General features: G+C 36.0%; 1 pseudogene; it reads left to right on the top strand.

Moving 5' to 3' along the window:
* The first annotated feature begins 3,493 nt into the window (after window positions 1-3,493).
* The window catches only part of LOC123460699, a 70,395-nt pseudogene continuing 55,027 nt past the window's right edge, over window positions 3,494-18,861 (top strand).

Below are 18,861 nucleotides of genomic sequence, written 5' to 3'. Positions count from 1 at the left end.
TTTCAAATATAAAGAGGGCAGAGATTAAAGGGGTGGCATGGCTTGTTCACATTACTACACCTAGCTGGAAAAAAAAAAAAAATAGTCCTTGATTCACTCACACCCTTGTGAGTTCCTCCAATAAGTATTTACTGAGTAGGTCTCACGTACCTGGAAAGTGCTGTGCACTTTAGAGACTGAAAACAATGGAAGAGAACACAGGGTTAGATAGGCTATAAAATTGTCATTGGTTTAAAAGGAAAATTCCACTGGGCATGATGGTGCATACTAGCACTTGGGAAGCTAAGCCAAGGGAATCTCAAGCTTGATGTTAGTCTGAGATACATGGTTAGTACTATTTAAAAAATGTTAAATTTAATAAAATGCAAATTGCAAGTTCTAGACACATTAATATATAATGAAGCCTGGTTTACAAATATGCTACTTGGGCTCTATTGCAGTCAGCTTCACATTGATGGACAAACAGCTGACCATAAACAGCATATGGGAAGAAAAGGGTTTCATTCAGGCTTGCAGAGTTTAGGAAAACAGCATTAATAGAAAAATAATCTGGCTTACCTTCCTAAATCCAAGCAGAGAGACACCATTAAAGAGGCACCAAAATGTCCAGCATGAGCTCCAACTACTTTCCACACACCTTAGTTATGGACTTAGGATTTGCCCCCCAAACATGGCTTAGAGTTGAACTCCAGTATCTACCCCAGTGACATACCTCTTCCCCACTAGGGCTACGCCCACTGGAGACTCAAGATTCAAGCCTGAGTGTATAAGCCACTATAGGCTCTCTGATGAGGTAAACTGTCATCCTACTGCATGATTGACTGCTCATAATCTTTACTATTGTGGAATATATTTACAAAGTAAATTACTCTGTCATCAATTTTCTGAGGGACATGCATTGTGATATGTATTATATGTTAGCATTACAGTAGATGCTACAGTGATTAAAAAACATACTAATATATCAAATATAAAAACAGAAAACAAAAACTTATAAACCCAGTATGTTTTTGTCAAGACAAAGACTATTATTATACCATTAAATCTCTGTTTCTTCCTAACCACTCTTCCTACGTCCAGACTACCTGATCAGGCTGAACTTGTAAAATCAACTCTGTGACTTTATTTTATTTTTTAACATTGGATATTTTATTTTGTTTATTGCTGAAATAGTATGTGAAAAAACAAAATCAGCACCAAAAAATACTTATAAAATATCATTCACAACATATTTATCAAACTTATGCCACTCTCTGCATGCTAATGTAGGGAGTGAAAAATTATGCCAAACTTTCAGTATTGGTTTACATACACACAGTATGAAACAGAAAAAAGTATTGTTACATTTTCCATAAATTTACTTGAGAAAAAAGGTTAAATTATTTAACCAAATAAGCTGTGAAAACAAACTTGAAAGAATCTGGCTAAGTTCAAACACGATGAGAATTATTCAGTGTCTTAACATTTAGCTTTCTTCACCAATTGTGTTGTCCACTCAGACCACCCAAAGGGACAACTCTGGTGAAGGCTGATAAAGAAAGGTCTCAAGGCTGGAAGGATAGCATAGCAGTTAGGGCAATTGCCCACAAAGCCAAGGGACCCAGGGTTGATTCCTCAGGACCCACATGAGCTAGATGCAGCAGGTGGCACTGGAGTTTGTAGTGGCTGGAGGTCCTGGCACACCATTCTCTCTCTTTCTCTGTCTCTCTCTAACTCTATCATTCTCCATTAAATAAATAAATTAATTAAATAAAACAAAAGAAGAAAGACCCAAAGGTTTCCACCTCTAGGACAACCCTGCAATTTTAGTTGCAGATTGACTAAGCCTGCATGTGGCACTAAAATGCTTATGTTTATGTACATAGTTTACATGGTTTACTCTTCAGAAAGAGAACAGATACAATCTGTCAGTTCTACTGCAATGTATTTATTTGCTTTGAGCTATATCTATGTCTTCCTACATTGATATAATCAATGATCCTCAATGGGCACACATTTATGTTAGCTTCAGGATTTATACATTACAAAATATATACTTATAAGCTTCTTAAAAATTTATGTGTGTATATGTGCACATATTACTTAGGAATACACTTAGTAATAAAGAGGTAGCCCTCATAGGAATGTTATATAAATGTAATTTTCAACACATATAAGCATGCATGTCTTCATATTTCTGTGTATATTTCTCTCTCTCACTCTCTGCTTCTCAGTGTCATATATATATATATTCTCCAGGCATATTCAACCCAATAATATAGGGATTTATTCTTACTCTAAAAATGAGAACAACAGTCTTAGTAATTAGAAGGGTTTCATAGGTAACAAATAAGTAATCAGGCCTTGTGCTCAAGCCTCTTCATGCATATCCCTGCCCTTTACTCCCAAGGATGTATGACACAGGCATAGACAGACATTTCATGGGTGTGTACACTTATAAGGCTTGTTAAAAGAGATTTGGTATCCTTTAATTTTTTTATTTATTTATTTGAGAAATGGTGAGAGAAATAGGCAGGTGGAGACACACAGAGAGAAAATGGGCACACCAGGGCCTCCAGCAATGGAAAATGAATGCCAGATTCTTGCACCCACTTGTGAATCTGGCTTACATGGGTCCTGTGAAATCAAACCTGGGTCCTTCGGCTTTGCAGGCAAGCACCCTAACTGCTAAGCCATCTCTCTAGCCCCAAGATTTGGTATCTTTTATATATCATTTCCCCATCCAAAATGCCATGTTTTCCCAACATCTTATATATCTCATTTACTTCTTTGTTTTTAAAATATTCTAGTAAATTAAGAGGATTTTTTCTCAAGGTTTATGTGGAAACTATATTTCTAGTCAATATGATTGCTAATTATAACAATCTGTATTAAACACTCATTTGTACATGGGTTTGGGTGAATGTGCGCAATAGTAATACCATAAGCATTGAAGAACCACTGACTCAGAGTACACAGTGACTATTAGGTTTTGTGATTATCTAAAAATAGCTGACATTGTATTGTATGTATTTGGATAACTTTATGAAATGTATGTTTAAATTCCAAAAACTAATGAAATTAGTCAAGTTTACAAAGTATAAAGATATGCCTTCATACTGATATTGTAAATCTAGGAAAATTAACCTCCATATGACTGTCTAATTGTGTACAATATTCTCTGTAAAACTGGAAATATGAATATTAAGAACATAAGTCAAATTTATGGCAGTAATTTATAGAAAAAAGAATTTATTCACATAGTTAAATGTGTTGACTAGCTTAGAATCTGCCTAACAATTGGTTGGTAGTTTAAAAATGCTGGCCAGAGACTTCTGGTTAAGATGGCAGCATAGGTACCATGACAAAGCAGCACTGGGGGGAAAAGCCCCACCCTCCAATAAAAACAGCAAAATAAACACTTTTACTGAAAAGTGAGGTGAATAGGAAATTGAAATGACAGTGGATATGTAAGAGAGATCCAGAGCATCCAGAGCCACACAGACCAGCAAAAATGGCCCTAGCAGGTCCACGGTACCGCAGCGGCAACGTACGAGCCATCTTCCAGGTTCTGCTTGAGCCACAGTAAAAGCCAGATGATGGGATTTTCCACTCACATCAGAGTTCTCTGCAAAGAATTCAAGAAATGTGAAGGGAGGACGGCAGTGAGCAACAAAGGAGCAGGTCACAAGGTTGAAGAATATGTGGAACAGCGAGAGAACTAGAGCAGTATCGTCAGCCTCCTCTCCCCCAACACACTTGCCTAGCTCTAGCAAAGAGAGCAGTGGTCAAGGTAACTGGCCATGCCTACATGAACCAACAGTGGACCTCAAGCAGGAACAGCATAAACGAGACCAAAATTATCCCAAAAGATAACTGGCATTACACCAGGTCAGTACCTGCCTAATAAACCTGCTATATAGGCCTGAAACAGAAGTGCTAATTGCACCTTCCATATCAGGATAAATTATATGTTAAATCTGATGGATGGTCAGATTTGCCATTCTTAAATAAGCTGTATTTTGGGCTTGTTTTTTGTTGTTCTTTGAATTATAGTTGCTTAGTTTGCTATTCTGTTATACATTATGAAAGGGTCTCCCACCTGCACACAAGCTGACTTGGAACCCTCTACAGACCAGAAATCTTAACCACCTTGTTGTCAGGATTAAGGGAGTGGGTGAGGCACCACACAGCCTAAGGGACAGACAGAGGATCTGGTTGTCATAATACCTAATCTTGGATAAATACTCTTTTCTATTTTTCATTAAAAGTGTCCATTGTTTAGTTAAGTTTTAGAAACTATGTGTATTTGGTTCCACTCAGCATATTGAATATTCTCAGAGCAGACAAACCCAACACATAGAGTCACTTTTGTAGATACTCTGAAAGTCTTGAGAGCCACACCTAGCACCTTAAGCTCCTAACCTGAAGATATATAACAAAAGATTGATTTATATATCTAATAATACTCAGCTAACTAGAAAATCCAATCATTAAATATTCCACTATGCAAAAAAATACACATAATAACACAAGAAACACCAAAAATCAGGACAATATAAATCCACCAAAAAGTATTAATGCATCAGAAATGACCTCATGAGAACGAGTTGGAGGAAATGCCTGAGAAAGATTTCAAAAGAGTGATTATAAATATGTTCGAAGAAATCAAAGGAAGCAAAGAAGAAACAGGACATCAATTTCATAAAATAAAGAGGTCAATTCTACACATAAATAAGGAAATAAAAGTAATAAAGAAAAGCCAGTTAGATTTACTAGCAATAAAGAACACAGTTAATGAAATTAAAAAAAAAAAAAACTCTGTAGAAAATCTCATCAGTAGAATGGATGAAGGAGAGGATAGAATATCTAAGCTAGAAGACCAGGTGGCAGATCTAACACAGCCCAACAAAGAGAAAGGCAAACTAATAGAAAATTATGAGTGGGAATTTCAGATATTTGGGACACTATGAAAAGATCAAACCTAAGAATTCAGGGCATAGTACAAGGAGAAGAATTTCACTGCAAAGTCATAGATGGCATCTTCAACAAAATCATAGAAGAAAACTTCCCCAAATTGGGAAAGAGTTTCCAATGCAGATACAGGAATCCTTTAGAACACCAGCCAGAGAAAACCTGGAAAAAACCTCTCCTTGCCATATTATAATAAAGCTATCAAACACACAAACCAAAGAAAAAAATATTGAAAACAGTCAGAGAAAAGTCAAGTTACCTACAAAGGCAAGCCTATCAGGATTACAGCAGATTACTCAACACAAACTTTAAAAGCCAGAAGGTCATGGAGTGATGTATTACAAGTTCTGAAAGATAACAACTGTCAACCAAGGCTACTTTATCCTGCAAAGCTATTCATTCAAGTAGACAGAGAAATAAGGACATTCTATGACAAAAACAAAACAAAGGAGTATTTGAAGACAAAACCAGCTCTACAGAAAATACTTGAAAGAATCATCCATGCTGAAGAAAAGGAAAAGCACACTTATAAGGAACTGGGAAAAAATAAACAATACTCAAATACTAGTTAACACAAGAGAGCAAAGATAAAACCAGAAGAACTACCAAAAAAATGGCAAAAATGAGCACACACCTTTCAATAATACCTCTTAAATATCAATGACCTCAATGTCCCAACCAAAAGACATAGGTTTGCAGACTGGGTTAAAGGCAGGATCCTTCAATTTGTTTCCTCCAAGAAATCCACCTTTCTACAAAGGTTGGATACTATCTTAGGGTGAAAGGTGGGAAAACAGTGTTTCAAGCAAATGGACCTAGAAAACAAAAAGGGGTTGCTATCCTAATATCTGACAAGGTAGATTTCAGTCCAACATTAGTTAAGAAAGATAAGGAAGGCCACTTTATAATGATTGAAGGCACAACAGGAGGATATTACAATCCTAAACATATATGCACCTAACATGGGGGCTCCCAAATTCATCAAACAAACACTATTAGAACTAAGGTCACAGATAACACCAAACAAAGTGGTAGTGAGTGACTTCAACACCACACTCTCAACAATTGACAGGTCATCCCAGGAAAAAAATAAACAGAGAGGCATGTGGACTAAATGAGGTCATAGAAGGAATGAATCTAATAGATATATACTGGTCATTTCATCCAAATGCTGCAGAATATACATTCTTGTCAGCAGCACATGTAACATTCTCTAAAATAGACCATATATTAGGACACAAAGCAAATCTTCACAAATACAGAAAAATTGAAATAATTCCTTGCATTCTATCTGACCACAATGGAATCAAACTACAAGTCAATAGCAAGAAAGGCTATAGAGCATACCCAATATCATGGAAATTAAACAACACATTACTAAATGATGAATGGGTCAATGAAGAAATCAAGAAGGAAATCAAAAACCTTATAGAATCAAATGATAATGAGAGCACAACTTATCAAAATCTCTGGGATACAATGAAGGCAGTCCTAAGAGGTAAATTTATAGCTTTAAGTGCCTATATTAAGAAATTAGAAAGGTTGCAAGTAAACCACCTAATAATTCACTTTAAAGCCTTGGAAAAAGAAGACCAAGGCAAACCAAAAATCAGTAGATGGCAAGAAATAATAAAGAATAGTGCAGAAGTTAAGGAAATAGAAACAAACAACAACAACAAAATCCAAAGGATCAGTGAAACAATGAGTTGGTTCTTTGAAAGGATAAACAAGATTGATAAACCCTCAGCAAAGGTGACCAAAAGAAAGAGACAAGAGACACAAGTTAATAAAATTAGAGATGAAAAAGGTAACATCACAACAGATGCCAGAGAAATTCAAAAAATTATAGGGACATACTATAAAAGTATATATTCCACAAAGTATGAAAATCTGAAAGAAATGGAGAATTTCATTGATTTATATGACCTACCTATATAAAATGAAGAGAAATGAAGGGAGCAGGTTACTTAATAGGTTGGTATTTTATATACGTAAATAGAAGAATAGATTAATGGAAGTGAAAAGGCCCAAAGTGAGATCAGGGGAAGAGATTGTGTAAAGGAAACTTGGAGGGAAGGCCAATCAAAATCTAAGAGGATATAAATAAATCATATGGAATTCTCTGGTTTTGGACAATGGAACACTCAGGATCTGTAGATCATTGCTAGGCAATTTTCAGTGCCAGGAATGTGATACCTTCTAGTGAGTTGTTGGCCAGGGAGGTCCCTGATGCCCCCAAAACATTACAGGCCATTGCCGAGGTCCTTGGTTTTCCACCAGGAATAGATGGTAAGACCCTATTGCTGAAGACTCAATGTACTTTGGCTGCAAGGCCACTGAAAAATCCTGCTGGAACTGAACTGATAACCTCCTCCATATAGACTAGCTGACAGAAAGCTGGAAGAAGCCATTCTATATGCAGTTCAATGGGAGAAAGAGATACCACCACCGAAGATACTCAACAGTGGACACTGCAAGCCTTATAATTGGCCAGCCAGGCCAAATGAGCCAACGTATGCAATAGTGACACATCCATCATGGTGGAAACTAACTGCCCTTCAATTGGATTGGTGGCCTGCTACATGGGAGGGAATACATCCCTAATACTGAAAACTTAAAACAGGGGTACTCATGAGTCCTAGGAGGTGTAACATTTGCTGATGTGTGTATAAATGTATATACTATGTTTATCAAACTACCCAGTAAGCACTTCTCTTAATGTTCATAGCATTATATTAGTGCTACACTTACTTTGGTTAGAGAATCTTCTCTTTTCAGATGTCAGTGACCTTGGGGAGACTCATAAGGTGTCATAGTGCTGGAAGGAAGTGACTGGAATACTGAGTAACATCTCGATCACACCTTCTAAGGCTCGGTGTCTAATGCAGAAGAGGTGGCAGTAAGAATGTAAGAGCCAAAGGAAGGATAGGACTCCTTACAATGTGCTCCCTCCTGGATAAAATGGCCTGGATATCCATGACCTCATAGTGCCTGACACTACCTACACAAGACCTTCGTAATAGGAGGGAGAGATCATGACATCAAAATAAGAGAGACTGATTGAGATTGTGAGGGGATATGATGGAGAATGGAATTTCAAAGGGGAAAGTTCAGGCGGGAATGTATTACCATAGGATATTTTTTATAATAATGGAAAATGTTAATAAAAATTAAGAAAAAAAATGCTGGCCAATTATATTCTCTAAAATGGCTAACATGGGAAATAAAAACAAAAAAAATAAAAACTAACAGAATACATTTAAAAGGGTTGAATTGATTCTTCACTAAACAGAAAAAAAGTAATCAAAAGTAAAAGAGATGTGTCAGAGTTATTAATATATTTAATTCTACCTTTATGTAGAAAAGCACATGCACACAAATGCAGAAACAACAACAACAAAAAAAAAAATGGCTCACCTGGTTTACAGCAAATAAGTGGTAAGTGACCTTACAACTTTGCTCCTGCCTCTGGGAAAGTTGCTGGCTCCTACCATCCATTGTCTTGCTGCTGACATATCCCTTATCCTACATTGCACATTACGTTGGCTACTTGCAGACTCTCCAAGGAAAGAACAAATTGCCTTCTGTTTATATCCCCCATCAATCAGACAGAGTAATAGGCTATTTCCTCAAGCCCTAGAAATATGTCCAGCTCAATTTAGGCCTTAGTGGTTGGACCTTGTCCAAAGTCAGAATAAAGGAAGTATAAGATTTGAGGAGTTTATAAAAAGTTATGTGCCTGTGTGAAAATTTTAATGCTGGTCTGTCATTCTGATTCTTTGGCATAACTTAATATTCTTGTATGGAACAGTGAGGAATCTATCTGTATGTAGATCGATAAAAGGTCTTGGTTGTATTTCATTTCTGAAATAACTGTGTAATATTTAAAATCCCCATCCCTTTTGTACTTTCACATATTCATGTATGAAAGAAATAACAACAAAAATCTTTACATACCACTGAGTGCCTTCTAAAACTGCTACTCACCTGACCCTCTATATTTAGCCCTTACCTCTTCCTCTTTCTATGTCCTAATAAACATCCTTGAATTCTGTATATCTGGGCATTTATAAAAGTATTAAAGTAATATCTTCTAAGGAAAATAGTTTTGCCATAAAATTTGTCTTTTTACTAATTTCTAATCATGTCTTAGTACCTAGCAATATTTTAATTTAGTATGTATGAGTTTTTCAACAATTGTAATTTCAATTCTGGTCATTATATAAACAATAGAATATGAAAATTGTTCATCAGAATTAGAATTAAAAAGAATTTTGTAACACTTTATTATAAATTAGCTTATTTTTTCTTTCTTGTCCTCTAAATAAAAGTCTTCATGGTATCATCAAAGTCAACTTATGGAAATCTTTTATTTTCCTTACAAAATGGTATGACCATATTTGACCATCTATCTTGTCACATTGAATAACTCAATTTATTATTAGAAATATGTATTAAAAGACAAAATTGAAACAGATTTAGTTGAGGGACTTATTTGACTTTTGTTAGTGATTGTAGAATGAGGTAGATGTAGACAAGGTCTCTCTCAAAATCAGGAGGAGCCTGGGCAGAAGACTTGGTTTTTGAAAGGTTAGAAGGCAAAGGAGCAACAACAAAAAAGGTGAGGGGACAATTGGAGGGACTTCACACAAACTGAGGACACATGGAAAAGGTTCTTGAGAATCTGTTTTCAAAATAAGCCACTATGTTTGGTTATTAAAGTTTCAATTTGATTATGCAATGTTTAACAAGAAGGACTTCACTTACCAACAGAATCTTGGTTTTGTTTTCATGGTAAACTTCTTGGTTATTGAGTTTTAAAAGTATTCCTATGGTCAATGAGTAGTTGGATATAAATTCTGAAAGCTAGAGATATTTCTGACTTTAATATTTTTTAAATTATTTAATGCATGCACACACACATGCACACATGTGCCACAGCTCAAGCCACTGCAAAACCAGGTGTTTATACCCCCTTATATAACTAACTTGTAGTCTTAAGAGTTGAATATGGTCCAGAAAGCTTGTAAGTAAGTAATTTCCTTTTTAATAGCTAAGCCATATTTCTAGCATCCCTCCAACTTTCCTATTTCTCTTCTTCCTCTTCTTCTTCTTTAGAAAATGTATATGGATACATCATATGTTGGTGCCATCATTTCCCTCCACCTCACACCCACTCCACTGAGGGCCCTCCTTAGCAGGACTGCTGAAATTCACTAAGGATCTGAGGGATGAGATTTGTGGGAACTGCAGTCAGTCATTGTTAGGGCAAGTAATGTCTCTGGATGCTCCCTCATACCCTGCAGGCTTTACATTCTTTCCTCCACCTCTTCTACAAAATTCCCTGAGCCTTGGTGGCTGTAGTTTTAACTTTACTTTAGTTTTGAGCTTTCAGAAGCTTCTGGATTTCTGCTTTGGTGCATTGTTATTATCCTCAGTGTCTGTGTCCATCATCCTGGACCAGATTGGCAGGCTTATAATGGAAGCAGGACTCTTGCTCACCTCACCAGTTTCTTTGTGGTTTCACCAGTGGCTTTGTTGCTGTGTAAGGGGTGGTTCATTTGCCAAGGAGTCAATTATCTATTACCTTCTTGACAGAATTTTTAAAATTTCTTGAATATTTTATTTATTGAATACATTCCACAGAGAAATTCTCAGGGCTTCTAAGGAAAGCCAAATGTGTAACAAGACATTGTCCTAACACATCTAGTCAAGGGAAACTAAAGGAGTCAGGGAGCTCCTTGTACAAGTAGCTCCCATGGAGCTTTAACTGACTTTGATAGTAAAACAAAAATTAGTCAATTTTGGACCACTTACATAGATTCAACGATCCAGCAGGAAAGCATAGCCAAAGAATAAATGACTGGTTATAATGCAGAGCAGAAAAACAACAATAACAACAACAACAACAAAAAAAAAAAAACTAGCCTATAAGAGGGAATAACAATGATTCAGAACTTTCCATCAAGCCCTGAGCATGGACTACCAACATGGCAGACAGGACAATCACAGCCACTTGAGCCATCATGCAAAGACATGCTGTATTTATTTTTATATATTTATATATTTGAGAGAGACACAGAGAGTGAATGAGTATGGGAATGCCAGTACCTCTTGACACTGCAAACAAACTTTAGATATTTTCTGTACTTTGTGTGTGTGACTTTATCTGTGTACTGGGGAATTGAACCTGGGCCTGCAGGATTACAAACAAGTGACTTTAACTGCTGAGCCATCTCCCCAACCTAACAAACTCTATTTATAAACCCATCAGTGGTTATACCCTTATTTTATGTTTGGTTTTCTCTATTTTTTAAATTTTATATTATTATTATTACTTTTATCATGAACAAGAGGTTTCATATGGATATATCATATGTTGGTACGCTCTTTCTCTCATTCCTGATCCCATTTCATTGGGGATGCTCCTCAGTAGGGTTGCAGGTATCTCCCATGGTGTAGTAGTTTATGTGTTGTGGGAGCAGTAATCAGTTATTTTTTGGGGGAAGGGAATAACTCTGGGCATGATGTTTCAACTGTGATTCTTACAATCTTTCTGTCCTATTTCTCCCAAAATTCCTTGAGCCATGGTGGGTGATGAGCTCTTAGGAGCCTCAAGATCTCTATTTTGGTAGGTGTCGAGTATCCTCAGGGTCTGTCTCCTACACGCTGGCACAGATCAGGAACAGCATAGAAGAAACCCTCCTGCTTATCTCCCCATTTCTCTGTGGTTTTGGCTGTAACTTGCTGCAGTGAGAGTGGTAGTTTGTCTCCTCCAGTCTTGCTGTCAGCATAGTTTAAATGGGATAAGTATTATTAGAGAGACTTTGATATACATAACACCTCTTCTAGCCAAAGACTAGTGAAAGCTTGACATTGGAGGATATAATCTGTCTCCATAGGGTTCTGATCTGGTTCCCAATTCCAGATATTGGTTCCTTTACACTAACCAGATTGCTTAGATAATCAGGAAGCTATTGGTTACCCACTGAGGCTATGTGCCACTATTGCACTGGAGTTTACATCATGTCAGGGTGTTTGTTTCTGAGTAGCTCAGACCTCTGGTTGCTCAGACATTTGTTGGCCATTTTCCCCCATTAGCTCATATAGCACTTACCAGCACTAAACAGACTAACTTTCTGGGGAATGGCTTTCTTTTGAATTCCAAACAGGTCTGTCTGTGCTCTGTGCTAGCTGAATATGGGGTCTTCAGTAATAGGTTCTTAGCTTTCGCCTCAGGCAGACAATCAAGTGCTTTGACAAAAGCTGTCTTGATTAGGCTAGCTCCTAGGTCTCTCTGATCAACAGCTCAACATGGGTAGCAATGAATCTCTGGTACTGGGAGTAATAGATTAGAGACAGAAAAAAAAATCTTTCTAGTTTAGGCTTCATCCACCCTCACCAGAGCATTGCTTTTCAGGTGCTGCCTCCTTACTCCTTTTGAGGATTACATCTTTTAGGTTATCTCAAAGGATAAAGGTTTCTATGGTATCAGATCATTTTGAATTTAATTTAGTATTTGTTTTCCTCCCTTCCCCTTTGCCTCTCCTCCCCCAATTCCTTCCATCCTGATTGTCTGGGCCTTGAGTTCCTGAAAGGTATAATAGCAACTCAAGCAGATGTAAGTTAGGAAGCTCACATAAGTGATATCATGCAGTGTGTGTCTTTCTGTGATTTTGTGTTTGCTGAGTATGATCTATTCCAAGTCTGTCCAGTTTTCCACAAATATAATTGTATCATTTTTTTTTTCTTACTGCTGAGTGGGATTCCATTGTGTAAATGTACAACTTTGTTATCTATTCATCCAAGGATGAGCATCTGGGTTGATTCCAGTTCTTAGGTATAATGAATTGAGCAGCTACAAACATGGTTGAGCAAATGTCTCTGTATTTATGCATGGAGTGTTTAGGATAAATGCCCAGTAAGGGAATAGCCGAGTCTGTTCATAGCTCTATGTTCATTCTTTTCAGTAATCTCCAAATTGATTTCCATAGTGATTGTACAGGTTTATATTCCCACCAAGAGTGGATGAGGGTTCCCGTTTCCCCATATCCTTGCCAACATTTGCCATTGTTAGAAATTTTAATGATTGCCATCATTACTTGAGTAAGGTGGAAGCTAATAGTTTTTTAATTTGTATTTCTCTAATAGCTAAGGTTGTTGAACATTTTCTAAAGTGTGTATTAGCCATTTCTAATTCTTCCTCTGAGAACCCACTACTCAGTTTGCTGCTCCATTTTTGCAGTGGGTTGTTTGATTTTTTTGATTTTTTTTTCACTTCTTTTTGAGTTCTAGATATTAGACTTCTGTCCTCAGTATAGCTGGCAAAGATTTTCTCCCACTCAGTGAATAATCTATTGGCTCTGCTTATGGTGCGTTTGTCTGTGGAAAAGCCTGCTTGATCAAGGTGGTGATGCTTCTGATGTGTTTTAGAATTCAGTTTGTGAGGATTTTGTTTATCAGGGATATAGACCTGTAGTTTTATTGTTGCATCTCTGACTGATTTGGTATTAGGATGATGCTAGCTTCATAAAAGGAGTTAGAGTGGATTCCTTGGTCTCCACTTAGGCAGAGCAGTTTGAGAAAAATTGGTTTCAGGTTTTCAATGATTCTTGTAATTTCATTGATGTTTGTTGTGACCTCTCTTTTTATGTTTCTGATTTTGTTAAGTTGAGACTTTTTTTTTTTTTCTTGATTAAATTGTCCAGGAGTTTATCAATCTTGTTTATTTCCTCAAAGAACCAGCTCTTTGTTTCATTAATTTTTTAATTTGTTTTTTATTTCTCTTTCATTAATTTCTACTATGATCTTGAGTATTTCTTTCCATTTGGAACTCATAATGTTGGATTCTTCTTGTTTTTCGAGTTCCTTTAGGTGAAAAGTTAGATTATTAATTTGTGACCTCTTGGTCTTTGTTATAAAGGCATTCATCACTATGAATTGTCCCCTTATAACTGCCCTCATTTTGTAGTATAAGTGTTGGTAGGTTGTGTTTTAATTACCATGCAATTCTAGGAATTTTACATTTCATCTTTTATTTCGTCTACAATCCATTCATCATTTAAAAGTATGTAGTTTAGTTTTCAGCAGCTGATGGAGTTCTTCATGAGTGTCTTGTTCATTTCTAGCTTTAAAAGTTTGTGATCTGATATGATGCAGGAAGTTACTTCAATTTTCCTGAATTTACAGATTCATGTTTTATGGCCTAATATGTGGTCCATTTTGGATAAGGTTACATAGGCTGCTGAGAAGAACATGTAGAGTTGGCGTGGAACGTTCTGTAGATTCCTGTTAACTCTAGTTGATCTATGGTGTTGCTGAGCTCTATTATTTCCTTGTTAATTTTCTGCTTTGATAACCTATCTCTTGCTGATAATAGAGTACTGTAGTCTCCAACTATGATTGTATTAGTGTTTATTTCTGTTTTGATTTCAAGTATATTTTGTTTTATAAAATGTGCTGCACCTGTGTTTGCACATGTAGATTTTTGATTGTTATGTTCTCATATTGGATCATTTCCTTCATGAGTAGGAGGTGGCCTTTTTTATCCTTTCTGATAACTTTTGGTTTGTAGTCTATTTTATCAGATATTGATATGGAAACCCCTGCTTGTTTTGTTTTTCCATTTACTTAGAATATCATTTTTCATTCTTTCACACTGAGGAGGTGTTTATCTTTAGTGGCAAGGTGGGTTTCTTACAGACAGCAGATAGAAGGATCAATTTTGTTGATGCACCCTGATAACTTATATCTTTTGATGGGTGAGTGACGACCAATAATATTTAAGGTTATTACTGTGAGGTTCGAATTAATCCCTGCTATGATGAGGGGCTTTATGTGGTTTGATGATTCCTTGTGTTTTGTACTTTTTTGAACCTTGTGTATTTTTGGTAATTGTGATCTTCTTATTGTTGGCTCTTGAGATTGGTTGTTTGATCTTTTTGGATTCAAGAGATCCCACTGTTTATGTGATTGTTTAATTTTCTGGGCTCCTGGGGTATTATTCAGGATGTCTTTCCATACTTCTATATCACTGAGAGTTCCTCCTACTTTTTTTTTTCTTCCACGTAATTAAGAGTTTCAGGTCTTATGTTGAGGTCTTTAATCCATTTGAAGTTGATATTTGAGCATGTTGAGAGGAGTTGGTCAACTATAATTTTTTTAACATGTGGTTATACAATTTTTCCAGCACCATTTGTTGAGGATGCTGTCATTTTGTCAGTGTGCATTGTTGGGACCTATGTTAAAGATCAAGTAGCTGTAGTTACTTGAACTAAGGGTTGTGTCTTCAATTCTGTTCCACTGATTTATTTTTGTTTTAATCCAGTACCATGCTGTTTTTGTTATTATGGTTTCGTAGTACAGCTTAGATAGATTATGGTGATACTTACAGTGTTGTCTCTTTTGCTGATGATGTTTTTGGATATCCAAGGCCTTCTATCATTCAATATGAATTTTGAGATTATGTTTTCTATCTTTGTGAAAAATGATTCTGAGATTTTTATTGGTATACACTGAATCTGTATATTGCTTTTGGTAGACTTGTCATTTTTACAATATTAATTTGACCTATTCAGAAGAAATGCAGGCCTTTCTATTTTCTTATGTCCTCCTCTTCAGTATTCTATATTTTCATATATAGTTCTTTCATATCCTTGGTTAGTGTTATTCCAAGGTATTTGACTTTTTGTGGCTATTGAAAATGGGATAGTCTTGCTGATTTCTTTCTCTATGTATTTGTCTTTTGCATATAGTAAGCCTACTGATTGTTGCGTGTTGACTTTGTATCCTGACACTTTGCTGAAGGAATATTTTACTATTCAAAATTTTATGGTAGAGTCTTTTGGGCCACTTATGTATAGGATCATGTTGTCTGCAAATTAGACTTGTTTGACTCCTTACTTTCTAATTTGTATCTTATTTATATCTTCTCTTGTCTTATTGCTATGGTCTAGAAATTCTGGCACTATGTTCAAGAGCAGTGGTGAGAGCAAGCACCCTGTCTTGTTCCTGATAGCAATGGGAACATGTTGAATCTTTTCCCATTAAGTATTACTTAGACTTTAGGTGCATTGTGTGCTGCCTTTATTATGTTGAGATATAAACCTACCATTCCTATAATCTCTAGTGTTTTATCATGAAATGATATTGTATTTTGTAAACCAGAAGCAACTTATGGGTGAAAAGGATTGATTTCAGCTTACAGATTTGAGGGGAAGCTTTATCATGCTGGGATGAAAAGCATATCAGCTGGTTTACGTGTGATATAACCAAAGCAGAGAGAAGAAAAAGAAAAAAATTCTACTTTTATCAACCAGAAGGCTTGAATAAACAACACCTATGTGTGCTTCCAGGAGCATAACTTCTCCAGCAAGGCTGTACCTTCCAGAGGCTCCACCAGGTGGGGACTAAGTAAGAAGCTTAATAACAAATAGTTGGACCTATGGGTGACATTTTAAATTCAAGCCCCCATATCTAGTGGCACAGAATTCCTTGTCTACCTTACTCAGTCTTAAGTTAATACCTATATAACAGAGCCCTAGAGTTTTATTTCATCTCTGAATTGATCTTCTGACTTCTAACCTCATGTCATTGCTTTTTTTTTTTTTTTTATCTCAAGGTTGAGTCTCATTCTAGCTCAGGCTGACCTGGATCTCACTATGTAGTTTCAGGGTGGCCTCAAACTCACAGTGATCCTCCTACTTCTGCTTCCTGAGTACTGGGATTAAAAGCATGCGCTACCACACCCAGCTCGATTGCTTTCAGTGTTCCTTTGTATGTCTAGCATTTTTGAGATCCAACACTCAAAATCAAACCTCTATCTTTAAAACAACAACAAAAAAACTCTTTTATTCTCATCATTATAAATAGCTCATAGCTTGGTAGACCTCTAATTCTTTATTCTCCTGCTGCCCCTATTTATTATAAGCAGTTGAGTATATTTAGAAACCCCTATTCTACTACTCATTTGCACTTATTATTAGTCATTTTTCCCAATATTCAGCAATGATTCCCTTCATCAAAACTATTGAAAAGCTTTGCCTACATTGAAGCCATCCCCTAAGTCATTATCCTCATGGCTCACAGGTTCTCTCAACCAGTTCTTCATACTGCAGCCAGGATTCTCTTAAGACAGAGTTTTCAGCTTTTGTGATTTAATCCTCCTGTAACTTATTCTTAAAGTGGGAGTTAAATTTTAAATTTATTCTTGTCTACATAACTTCACATGATCTGGTCCTACCTTTCTCTCAACCTATCCCTTACATTCTTCCTCATAATTCCCCTAGTATCATTTGGACTAAATGTTTCTTCTCAAAGTCAGTTGAACCTGATAGAATTTACACTTGTTCTTCTTACATGGCCCTTAGCAGTTTTATAGGAAACTGGATTCTTTTTGTCTGCTTTAGAACTGCTCAAAGGTTCCAGGAATTTTCTATGTCACATTACTTGAAATACTTTCTATTCATATATATTCCTCCATAGGGTTAAAACCTAATTCATATGATATCTTAATTATTTTTTCTATTGATGGCTAATAACATATTTTAATTTATTTATTAATTTATTTAATTTACTAGAGAGAGAGAGAGAAAGAGAGAAACAGGCAGATAGAGACAGAGAGAATTGGCATGCCAGGGCCTTCAGCTGCTGCAAACAAATTCCAGACACATGCACCACCTTCTGCTTCTGGCTTATGCAGGTCCTGGGTCCTTTGGCTTTTTAGGGAAGCATCTTAACTAAGCCATCTCTCCAGTCCTAGATAGTACTATGTATTAGGTGCCAGAGATTGACTTTAATATTGACTGATCTGTCTGGCACATGGTAGATGGTAAATATTTATCAATTGAGCAAAAGACTGTGTGTAATATTTATCATACAGTTTATTTTATAAATATTGTAAGTAACTTTTGGTGGGTGATTATATCCTTATACATTATTGTTATGTTGCTGTGTTAGGTAGAAATTAAGTATCTCTGGTCTAAAGATTATTCTTTTTTCTGTCAGAAATATGTAAACCTCTTTGTAAGGTCAACAAGTATGATAACATCTAGTGTTCTTAGATATCATGTATGACAAACACTATGCTTTACATGTACCATTTAAATTCATTAATAGTTTATTTATATGGTGCATGATTTTTCTTCACTTACAGAAACAGTAAATAAGACCTAATTAAGTAAATTATTTTTAACAATCACTCAGATGAGTGGATACACAAAGTGAATCTCAGATCTATTTGACTAAAAAAACCATGTTATTTAAATTGACTACCTTAACAGTCCTAATTTAATTTATCTTTTAATAACTGCATAAATCATTTCTACATATAAAATTTTTGCTTCATTTTGGTTCCACTCTGATATCCAAGCACATTTTTCCTTGAGTTTAATTGGTCTGCAATTGACATATACTTTAGGTGATTTATTTAAAAATTAATTTAATTTTGAGAATCTGCACTTACCATCTTAAGTTTCAATAAATTTTTATTATAGTCTGACATCTTTGCTGAAGAGCATTGGACAGAGCCCTGTGAATGATCTCACAAACACTATGGCAGTTGGGTTTTATCTTTCCTACAGAGAATTAACCCTTACTAGATTCCCACAACTTTTGAGGAACAAAAGGGCATAAAACAGAAACAGATGTCACTCAGAACACAGTTACCTACCATTGAACCAGATGGCATTCTGGTTACATGAAAGACAGTCTTTTTGCTCTCCAGAGAAGGGCCTCGGCTTCAGGTTCTGGTGTTGGTTAGAAGCAATACTTCACATTTACTAATACTGCTGTGGTTTGGACATAAAAATCACTGGAATGCTTGTCCAGTACAATGTTTAGTGGTGGTGCTTTGGGAAAGTGATGAGAACATAGGGAGTTTGATCTAATCAATGAGTGAATAATAAGTAT

The sequence above is a fragment of the Jaculus jaculus genome, chromosome 5 (assembly GCF_020740685.1).
Source record: "Jaculus jaculus isolate mJacJac1 chromosome 5, mJacJac1.mat.Y.cur, whole genome shotgun sequence".
NCBI lineage: Eukaryota > Metazoa > Chordata > Mammalia > Rodentia > Dipodidae > Jaculus > Jaculus jaculus.
The sequence above is the reverse complement of the archived record's forward strand: the minus strand, read 5'-3'. Positions and strand labels throughout refer to the sequence as shown.